Source organism: Equus quagga, chromosome 13, assembly GCF_021613505.1.
Source record: "Equus quagga isolate Etosha38 chromosome 13, UCLA_HA_Equagga_1.0, whole genome shotgun sequence".
NCBI classification, from domain to species: Eukaryota; Metazoa; Chordata; class Mammalia; order Perissodactyla; family Equidae; genus Equus; species Equus quagga.
Genome location: NC_060279.1, coordinates 98992659 through 99004010, shown reverse-complemented (window position 1 = coordinate 99004010; position 11352 = coordinate 98992659). Strand labels below are relative to the sequence as shown.

General features: G+C 53.2%; 1 protein-coding gene across 3 annotated transcripts in view; it reads left to right on the top strand.

Annotated features, from left to right (window-relative positions):
- The first annotated feature begins 3734 nt into the window (after positions 1-3734).
- Positions 3735-11352, top strand: part of SIPA1L3 (signal induced proliferation associated 1 like 3) — a 216704-nt gene continuing 209086 nt past the window's right edge. For 2 of the 3 annotated variants that reach the window (XM_046680687.1, XM_046680682.1), the window contains exon 1: positions 3736-4138. The gene's annotated coding sequence lies outside the window, so the exon portion shown is untranslated. Of the gene's footprint in view, positions 4139-11352 lie in introns of all 3 variants that reach the window. The other variant, XM_046680688.1, reaches the window with a different exon arrangement.

Genomic DNA, 11352 nt, shown 5'->3' with positions numbered 1-11352 from the left:
AATCCGGGTTTTAATAAGCTCTCCAGCTGATCTTACGCGCGCTAAAGTCTGAGAACCACTGGTTTGGAGAGCTGTGGGAGTTCCAGGTGACTTTGGCCTGGGCCTCGTGAGGCAAGATCTCACCATCTCCCTTATGCATATGAAGAACGTGAATTCAGAGAGGGAAAGGGGTGTGTTCAAGGCCACGCAGGGCAGATTCAAGACTCGGACCCAATCCACCGTTCAGGATTCTTCCACCACGTCAGAGGAGGAAGAGGTTCTGTCAGCTGATGCTAAGGAAGCTCTTTGACCCACGAACTAATGGGAACTGAGGACCGGCTGTCAGACATCAGCAGCCCCTCGCTCTTCCCACTCCCCACAAGGCTGCGGGCTGCCCTCCCTCCATATCTTTGTCCATTCTCTTCCCCTGTAACCCTGCACTTACTATTCTTTTGGACCCCCTTTCAGGAGCCAGTGTGATCGGCTTCAGATCCTGCACATCAGTGGATGGGCCTGCGGGCCAGCCCCACAGCTCAGATTTACCCCACTGGCACTTCCTGAGGCCCCAGAGCTGCTGAGCGAGTAGTCGTTAGTAACAAATTTGCAGTCACTGCCATCAGTTTCCTTTGTCCCTAATGTGTCCTCGGGGTCGAACCTCTCTTAACCAGGCTACAAAAACGAAGCAGTTGGGTCCCTTTGGGGGCACAGTCCTTGGGGGTTAGTGAGAAATAAGACCTTCAACCCCCAAACCTCTGCTTATTTTTTTGCCACTCTCCCATCCCATACACCAGGTTCCCCAGGTTACCGTCAGAGGAAACCTCTCTCCTAAAACCCCCACACTTGATTCCTAACCCCATTACCTGCCTTAAAAGCAAGCCCAGAGTGAGCTCCAGATGCCTTAATCCCAATGGTCTTGACTTTTTACTATCTTGATAACCCAAAGGTGATCTAATGGGAGAATTCAAGCCGTGCAGCCAATTTAAGGGAGTCCGTATTTGGGGCCGAGATATGGTATGTCCTGCTGACTATGGAGACGAACCAGGTCTGTATAGGCATTGACACTGGCACTACATCCTTTTTCTTAGCCGCAGTCACTCCAACGTACTGTGTCAGCGGTGGCGGGAGGGAAGAACGCCATCCCAGGAGCCCTGCCGTTGTGAAACAGAATTGGCGGTAGGGGACGCTGCACCCCATGACTCCACTGGGCTCCTGGGCTCCTTTGGGGTCCCTCCTTGGCTCCGTATGCTCTGTCGTAGGATTGTGAGGGCACTCAGTTCCGCCCCATAGAACTTACAGTTCGGCAGGGAAGGCATACAGCAAAGAATAGGCATAAAACTGATTACAGTGGGAAATTCTGGGTGAGGGGGTACATTATTCTTTGAATTTTTCTGCAATTTTTTTTCTCAAACTTAAATTACGCGAATGCTTCACCTTGAAGAAGGAAACGAACAAAATGCCCTGAGTACATGTAACAAGGAGACGCGGCCACCCAAAAGGAGGGTGATGTGTGCTCCACACTTTGAGGTAGGGCCCTGCGTGGATCCTGCGGCTTTATAGGTGGCCCTCACGTTGGGGGACAAGGGTACAGAAGGCTCAGCTGGCATCAGAAGGACCTAATTAGAAGGGCTATAACGCCAGAGGACAATCTTGGCTTACTCTGTTTTTTGAATGACGTTACTGATAAGGAGCCCGAGTCTGTCCCCAGGGCCTGGGAATGCTACTCGGGCCTTACAGGTGACTTCTCAGCTAGGGCTGGGGCTGTAGACTTCACTTTTTTTATGGAAAGAAACAATCTTCCAGGCTGACAAACGCACATGATCAGGGTGGGCTAGTTTTTACTGGGGGGGGGGGGGGGGAAGAGTGACCTGGGAGCAGCGACAGCATCTAGAACTGATTAAGTTGGAAAGCTGTAGCCAGGCACTTTATATCTATTGTTTCATTTAATTTTAACTATGATTCTGTGACTTAGCTATCAACCTCAGTTCAATTAAACAACTTTTAAAAACGGACATGGTAAGAATATTCCAAACACACTAAGGAGCGTTTAATGAAAAGAAAGTCACCTTTTCACCCCCGATCACCTGTCCTTCTGTTTCCCCTTCTCAAAGGTAACCCTACTTGTGTCTTTCTACAGGTGTTCTGTACCTACACAAGCATACAGTATATGTAAAAACATTCTTTTTCTTATACAAATGCTTATATGTTATGTACACAGCTCTGCACCTTTTTCTCACATAATATATCTTAGAGACTAACTCATTAAAACATATAGCTCTGTCTCATGTTTCAGCAGTTGCCGGCTGCATGATATCCCACTGTGTGGCTGAACTATCATTTATTTATCCAAATTCTATTAATGGCCATTGGGCAGTTTCTGTCCTTTTGCTACGGCAATCCACGCCACAAATGAATGTCTTTGTTAATGCCTCAGAGTTTTAATTTTATTTAACTTCAATGAACTGAAAACTGAAGCAATGTAAATCCTTTTTTCATTAAACATAACTTATTTTGGCTATATTGGGTTAAATAAATTTCACTTTTTTTAGTGTAAAGTTTAAAATTGCGTGGCTTGTGTTTAATTTCTATTATAGTACTGCTTTAGATTGTCACTGTGTGCTGGTGGTCTGAAACCCCGACTGGACTTAGCTCCTTAAAGGTAGGAACCCAACCTGTCTTTTGTGTCCGCGTAATCACGCGACCTGGCATGAAGTAGGTGCTTAATACATGTTTGTTGAATGAATGAGCAAATGAGTAACCTTCTGCCCTCTCCCAGGAATCACAAAATACAGTGTGCTTCCCAGTTTCGAGTCTTACTGCGCATCTGCTCGCAAGGAAGGATGAGGTGGGCAGGGTATTGACTGGGTTTTCTTGGCCAGAGGACCTTGCAATTCCAGCCAATTCCCTCAGTAACCCCTACGGAGTAGGAGTGGCAACATCCAATTTTTTTAAAAAGGGTCGGATCTCTGATTATGTCAGCAGCTGGACTAAATTTGGACAAAATCTCCCAGGCCGTAGGTACTCCCTAAACACCAGTTACTCTCAGAATGCGCGATCAACGAATGGATGGCACAAACAGGGCCTCCGGGGCAGCCCCCTGGGTGGGAGTCACCAGACTCCTGTCGCAGGCACAGCTCTGGAGCCGCCTGGGCCGGGCAGAAGCGACCAGACCCGCGTCCCTACACCCTCGGGCGTCCCGGCCCTCCGCGTGGGCGGGGAAGGAGGGCGTGGCCGCCTCTTCCAGGCGGGGGCCGCGCCTATTACCTGCGACGACAGGACTCCCGACAGGGGATGGGTACGGCGTGGGGGGCGGCACCCAGGAGCTCCTACGTGAAGGACCAGACCTCGAAGGAGCACCTGAGGAGCGACCTTGGGGATGCTGCGGGAGGACCGAGCCGGCAGAGCGGTTAGCCCCGCAACCCCGCGCGCCGCAGACTGAGTCTGGCGAGGGGCGTGAGCGCGCGTGCGTACTGGCGCGCGCCCGGCAGGAAAGAGCCCAGCGCGAGACCCCGCGCGCGCGCTCCTTCGAAAGGAAAAAAATTCCTCCGCGCGGGGGCCCGCGGCAATTCAGGCCGGCGCTGGCCCGCGAGCGCGCGTGCGCGAGCGCGCACACACGCCCGCCGCCGCCGCCGCTCCCTTCGTTGGGGGTCTAGCGCACTGCTCTTCGTCCCCGCCTCTCCCGAGGCTCGCGCCCTCGGGGTAAGTACCTCGCGCTCGCGGAGAGGGAGGGAGAGAGTCCGCCGAAGGAAAGGAGGAGGCGGACAGGGCTGGGGAAAAGGGAAAAACCGCCCTCGCCGTGCGAGGAGCGCGGCAGCCGCGTTGGAGTCTGCAGAAGACACGCCTCCATCCCTCACGCCCCTCGGGGCTGCGGAAGTGCTCTGGAGACTGGAGCGGCTCGGAGCCGACAGGTGGACTACCATCCCCAGAAGGCGGCGCGGGCCTGCGCCTACTGCTCCCGGCAGCCTCTGCGCGCCAGGCTTTTTTCAGTTTGCTGCCGCCTAGGGCGAAACTACAGTTCCCGGGAGGCCTCGCGCGAAGCGGCTTGGAAGTGGGCAGCCTGGAAGTCACTTGGGCCACCGGAGCTGGCGGCGTCTCCAGCGAGCCGCGCGGGGCCGGACGCAGCGCTCGTGGGGCCCGCGGGGCGGGCAGCCGGGACGCCCAGGTATGTGGCTCCGGGTGCAGGGGCGGCCTCGTGCAAGGGTGGCGCGGAATCGGTATCCGCTCGGACCCCGGGGGTCAGCGCGGCAGGCTACCGGGCGGATGGCCGGGTGTGGGCACCGGTTGTTGGGGGCGGCGGCGCCGGGACTTGCGCCCTCCGGACCTGGCCGGACCCGTGCCCGCGTGGCTCAACTTTCCAGACGTGCTACCCGGCGCTGTGCGGAAGAGCGTGGAGGGTTCGCGTCCTGGCTCTCCCACTCCGGAGCTGCGATCTGGGGAAACCGCGCCGAACCTCTGTTTCCCCATTCGGTGAAACGGGGGAAGAAAGTGTCTGTCTTTTGCTGGGGATTCTGTTGAGATCTGGCGAATAGAGATTTTGGCACATAGAAGGCGCTTATTGACGTGTTTGCGCTATTGTTGGCCCCCGAGAAATGGGGTGAAGGAATTGTCGACTGCATAGGGTTAGTTTCGAGTGTGCATGTAGAGAGCCGAGTCTATAGTTAGCACTCAAGGCAGGGTGGCCGCTGTTAACTGAAATTATTTTGTTGAGAGCTTTGGCTTGGGAGGCAGAGAAACCCAGGTTCAAATTTAGGTTCTGCCATTTACCAGCTGGGTGACCTTGGGCTACCGACTTCACCTCGCTGTGCCTTGGTTTCCCTTTCTATAAAATGGGGATTTTAGTAGCAGCCACCTCAGAGTTGTTTTGAAGATGCAACGAGAACGCCATGTGTAAGGTGCTTAGAGCAGCAGCTGGCACATAGTCAGCGTTCAATAAATGGTACCATTTATTCAGCGTTTTCCCAGTGTCCCTGAGACCCTCTGCGAGTGGGGCTCTGGCTGTAGTCTTGGTCTCCCCAGTGGGCAAGACTCAAAGTGGTCTAGCTGACTTCCTCTCCTGCAGCCTCAGGTCCCTCATTTCTGAAATTGGATCGCGGTATCAGCCTCCGGGGTCTGTGAGGCTTTGCGGGGATTGTGTTCCGAGTGCAGAGCCATCTCTCGCTGAGTAGCAGCTCTTATGTATTATAATTGTTCTTCAGTGTTCTCCATCTGGCCTAGAGACTGCCTGCCTGTGGGCTGTGACATGACAGCCCTGAGCTCCCCCACACGTTCGCTCTCAGCCTCAGTGTCCCATCTGTGAAATGGTAGTCACAGGACTTCGTGCCAGGGTTGTTTTGAGATAATTCATGTTTAGTGTGTAGCACAGGGCTGGGTGCCTAGTGAGCACTTAATAAACGTATCTTGTTTTTCTTGATAAGCCTTTGCTGCTTCTGTCTGTATTTACGGGGCAGAGCAGGTAAGGTGACTGCGTGTCTCCACGCTCCAGTTTTTATTCACCGAAGGCTACATTGTGGAACATACTGCACTGTGAGGCCCTAAAGGAGATGGTGCTGACCTGCTCTCAGCGGCCCCCTGCTCGGCTCTCGTATATTCCTCCCCCCAAGCCAGGGCTTTATGTACTGTCCCCGTGATGCCAGCACTTAGCTGTCTCAAAGTCATGTTAGCCCCTGAGCTCCAGCTCCGGATGTGGAGCATGTGCTTCCACGATGTGTCCGGGGCTGCTGTCCCTTGGGTACCATGAACTCAACGTATTCAACCTAAACTCGTTCTCTCAGGTCCAGTAGCCATCGTCTCGGCAGGTGGGCCGACGGTGACCCAGTTGCCCAGGCCAGAAGCTGGGGAGTTGCTCTTCTCGCCCATCCTTCCCAGGTCCCGTAGATTGGCAAGAGGGGTGGAGCTCCCGTTTCACTGGCCCGTCTTGGTCTCCCGTCTCTTGGGCACTGCAGGTCGCCCTTGGCCCCGGGAGGTGGCCTTTTCTGACAAGGTTGAGATGTTTCTTTTAAGTCACCACGGATTCATGTATGTAAAACATTGTATTAGTCAGGGGCAGAGAAGATAATATGGACTTGGCCAGACTGCAGTGGCGGCGGGTGGGACATCAAAGCCTGGCTTTCAGGGAACCCATTTCTGTGGTTTTAGCCTGGCAAAGCTTGGCTGAGTTGTTCATTTCATTCTGAAAAGTTATCCCGTGTCAGCGGGTTAGCATACCCTGTATGGGAAGGTGGCCCTCCCAGGCGCCTGGGGAGGCCGTGCACACACACGGGGGACGGCTGGAAGGGAATTTATTAGCTCTCCCCGTAGGTTGAGTCTTCTCAGACACCTGTCATTGTGATTTCATTTGCTGATGGGAGCCCATGGTCTCAATCAGATTTGTGATGGCGCCAAATTCACTTAAGTGTTTCTTTAATCTGAGGAAATAAAGCGGTGACTTTTAAAAAAATCATCATCATCATTGTTGGTGACAGCAGCACGCGGGTTTGAGCACGTGGGTCGAAGGGCTTGCTGTGAGCCTGTTTTCAGACGTTGCAGTTGTCGGGCGGTAAATCAGACGTGGAATCTAGAACGCGCAGTGGTCGATGCCTTTTTTTTCCTGTAAAGTTTATTTTGCCGATATATTTCAAACTTAGGTTTAAAAAAATGACACAGGTTATGGTAGCAGCTTAACCTTGTTAGACGTTTAACCGGCAAAATCTAAGTTAAATGTATTTATGTTTTAGTAAAAGAAGCAGTCATTTCCTTTAAAGAAAAGTGTGTGTTTTTAGCTGTTAGAACGAGAGGCCCTTGGACCCGTTGGTGGTTTGTGCTTGCAGTGTGACCGACACTGCTCCTGGTTCCTAGGACTGCTCATGGCCTTTGGCGTGTGTGAGATTGATGAGTTGAATTTGGTTATAAAAAAGTTATGTGAAGAAATACATGCTGGTTGTAATATGTCAAGCAATCCAGAGATGTTTAAGGGGAATAATAGGTGCCAGCTCCCGCTCCAGGATCCCGTTCCTCAAAGATAACCATTTATTCCGACAGTGTGTTCACTAAATATCCACTGTTGGGTTTTGGAGATGGAGTTGTGAACAAAATGGATTGCCTCTGCCCTTGGAGATTTGGGTGGACGTGCTTTCTTACCTTTTCCGTGCTTAGGTGGAGGTGCAGATGCACATAGCAATTGTTACTTCCTTCTCTTTCACCGATCCCCAAAAGAGGTGGGCGAGGGATCAAACCACACATATTTGTAACTTGATTTTTTCAGTTAATGATAGAGCGTATGCCTTCAAGTCGTTACCTCCAGATCTGACTCATTCTTTTTAACAGCTGGACCCGAGTTAGCCTGCTTTATCCCGCCATTCCCCTGATGCCGGACATTTGTCTCTGGGAGTTCTTTGCAAACACACCTCCAGTAAGCATCCTGGTCCGTAGGCAGTATAGCACAGTGGCTGAAAGCCTAAACTCTGGACCGTGAGCAAGACAGACCAGATCTTTGCTCTCCTAGGGTTTACATTCTAGCTGGGGAGCCGTGCCGTAAGCTAGGGCATTCACACGGTTTCCGTGGAGGCCGTCACAGGCTGAGGGCTAGGGGCTGGCTGGTGGGCGGGCTGGTGGTGGAAGGGGTGGTTACTTTAGCTTCCATGGTCAGGGAGGCCTCCTAGGCGTCTCTGAGGGGGCGTCATGTGGGCTGGGACCCTATGAGCAGGAGGCACCAGCTGTGCCAAGAGCCGGGCAGGGGAAGAACCTTCTAGGCAGAGGGAACAGCAGGTGCAAAGGCCCAGAGGTGGGAATGAGTTTGCTGGAGAAGGGTGGCTTCCCATTTTTCAAGTTCTCCCTACTTTAATTTTTGTAAAATGATAATAACAATAATAATAGCAAGTAAGGTGCTCTTCTAAGCATCTCACACGTGTCCTCAGTCCACAAAAGAGTCCAGTGGAAGAGAGGAGCTGATGGAGCTCACCTTACGTGTGAGGGAGCGGACTCCGGGCTCTCGGCCCACGTGCCCTCCTCCTTCCCTCCCAGCCCTCTGTGCCAGGCCGAGGCCGTTGTGGGAAGTGGAAGCAGCGTTTCCTCTCCGTGTCATTTAACATGCAGAGCTCTGTGAACTATATTTAGTGCCCCATTCATGAGGCAGCGGGAGTGACCTCGGCATGTTGCGGCCTCCTTCCAGGGACCGTAAGACGCGATGGGGTCGGTTTCTGTAGGGGTTTTGGGTTGGTTGTTTCAAAACTGAAGGCCCTTCGACAGAGCCTGCTGTCAATACAACAAGCCTGACTGCCGGCTGCCACCGCAGACACAGGGTAACAAGGAGCGAGGCATGTGTCAAGGAGACTGAGCAAGGCGAGTGTCTCATTGGGGTGAGCTTGGTGAGGGGACTTGGGCTGGTGGGCGACAGAGTGTTTCTAAGCCCCAGGCCCGCATTATGGACCGTTAGAATATCAAAATCCAGTCCGGCACCTAAAGTGGTGATGCCAGCCCTCCTGGGGCCCCAGGACCATGCTCCGGCCGCCGTGACTGTGTCCATTTTGATTTGGTGTAGCCTGTACCTTATGGCTGGTTAAATGTTTTGAATGAAGGGCAGGCCTGGTTAGGCACGAGGATAGTAGTGGGTGCTTTTAAGACCAGAATTGTGGAGAGCATCTTTCGTCTAGCTACCCATGGAACATTGGTTTCTACCTAGCATGTGTGCCAGGCACCATGCTGGACACTGACAGTGTGAAGTCGGGTAACACTGGTTCTCAAAGGTTGCAGCAATACTGTTCATTAGAAATATAATGCGAGGGGCTGGCCCGGTGGCCTAGTGGTTAAGTTCACGTTCTCTACTTCAGTGGCCTGGGATTTGCAAGTTCGGATCCCAGGCACGGACCTGCACACACCGTGCATCAAGCCACGCTGTGGTAGCGTCCCACATGCAAAATAGAGGAAGATTGGCACGGATGTTAGCTCAGCAACAGTCTTCCTCAGCAAAAAAGAAATAAAATGCGAGCCACCAGTTGGACTGTATACGTAATTTAAAATTTTATAGGGGCCACGTTGAGAAGAGTAAAAAGAAACAGGAAATAAATTTTAACATGTTTTATTTAGTCTAAGATATCACTTCAACGTGTAATCAATATAAAAATTGTTGAGCTATTTTACATTATTGTTTTCACATTGTCTTCAGAATACAGTGTGTATTATATGCCTTCACATCGCCATGTGCACTGGCTGCGCGCTTCAGATGCTCAGTAGCCACGTTCACGGGACAGTGTGGGCCCAGGTGAGGCTCCCATCAGTCAAGGGCGGTAGTTCACAGCAGCAGATCAGAGGTGCCAGCCTGTGTTTTCTTGGTGGAAGGGAGGGATGAAAAGCGTGTCTGTCGTAGGCAGCGGTAGCTGTCGGCCATCAGGGCTGCTTCATGGCCTGGCACTGTGCTTAGTGCCCGGCGTGTGTGATGTGTGTTCTGAAGTGGCCAGGACTGTGATTGTCCCCATCGACAGATGAGGAAGCTGAGGTCTGGCCATGAGAAGCCGCTCACTCGGTTTGGAAGTGATGGAGGCAGAATTTGAACTCAGCTCTGGAGCCCATCCCCTTGCATCTCTGCTGTGTCCGCTGTGGGTGTGTGTGAGAGCGATGGGGCCTGAGTTTTGAGCAGTAGAAACCACAGGAAGGGCTGACTGCACCAGATGGACTCCCAGAGTCTGTCAGCCTCGGTCCTCGGGCTTCTGTCGGTGCCAGGGTGCTGGTCTCGACCTGAGTGACTGCTGGGTGGCGCCTCACATTGAGCTCCCGGTGCGGTGGAACAGGTCTTACCTCCCAGGAAAGAAAGGGGCTCTGGGGACTGGGGAGGAGGGTGGACAGGGGGCTGAGGGAGGCACGGAAGGGGCCCGGCCTCTTGAAAGCTGGTTCCGAACAGCTGCTTTGGGCCCGAAGCCTCTTTTCTCTTTTGTCTCCTGCCTGTCCTGGCAGCTGCGGCATCTTCCTGTGAGCCCGGCCCCAGCAGGGCTCACCCGGCTGTGGCTCTTGCCCTTGCTCTGGTCCGGAGCGGCCTTGCTGGGTGGGGGCGGAGAGAGGGGGCGGCACAGTGGTTTCCTCTCTCATCGTTGTGAGTCACTCTTCTAGGCTTTTAGTCACTCTCTTGGTTCAGGGTTCCCCATCTCAGGGGCAGGGGGAATCTGGGCCTCCCACCCAAACAGGCCGGTGCTGGAGATGCCGAGTCTGTTCATGTCGCCAGGTGGTGGCCTGGTGCCAGTCCCCATCCCCAGGTGGTGATTCCTGGGGCTTTTAACCTCTTTGCTCTTGGCTCCCACTGCTGGACGGCGCCTGGCAGTAAAAGATGCTCCATACTTGTTCCTTGGCTGAACTGATGGTACGGGCAGCGTTCCCTGAGTTCTCATTACGGATGGACGGGCGGTGCTCTGAGTGCTTGCCTTGGAGTACCTCATTTAATCCTCACGACGACTCCGCGCGGTGGGGACTGTCCTTACTCCCATTTCCCGTATGAGGAAACTGAAGTCCTGAGAAGTGTGTGCGGCTGGTGAGTCTCAAAGCCAGATTCAGACCCGTGCCACTGCCTCCAGTGTCCAGGCTCTTAGACACTCCCCCGCGGTCTCCGTGGATGGACAGACAGACGAATGGGGTGGACAAGCAGGACCATCCTGACTAGTTCCTGCTGCTCCACCCTGTGGGTGGTGTCTGATCTCCTCTTCTGGGGGAGCCATGTGTCAGGACCGGGCCACTGTGGGCCTGGAGGCTCCCACACCACTCCGGGCACGGGGTTTTTATGATTCTGGAACCTGCACTTCCCTTTTCTTTAAAATAACGAAAACTAACTGCAGATTTGATATTATTAAGGAATTCTTGTCAATGTTGTAGGTGTGATAATGATGCTGTGGTTCTGCTTAAGAAAAAAGTCCTTGTCTTTAAGACGTGTGTTCTGAAATCCCTGGGAGCTGCTAAGATGTCTGGGATTTGTTTTGAAATAACGGACGGGTGGGGCGTGCAGGGGGACACGCGTGTGCAGGCGAATGAAGAGGTGGGGGGAGAGGACCAGGAGTTGACGGCTGCGGAAGCTGGCCAACGGCGGCTCTTAGCTCATCGCCTCTGTGTGTTTGGAATGTCTTATCATGAACAGTTAGGAACAAGTACAACAAATGTCCCGTAGCATGTGCGTGTTTCCAGCCCAAGAGTACGTGGCGGGGACTTCCCTGCCTCTGCCCAGTCCACTTATATAGTAAAAACACATTTTTTTTTTTTACGAGTCAATACTTGGCCCAGGTCTTTAGAAACCCCTTGGTAAACAGCGTCCAGCAGCATTGAGGACACTGCCGAGGTGCCAGCGGCCACACGCTTCCCCACACGCTTCCCCGGCTGCTCTGAGTCTGCTCACAGGGGTCCCTCTTCCCTGAGGTCTGTTTCCTG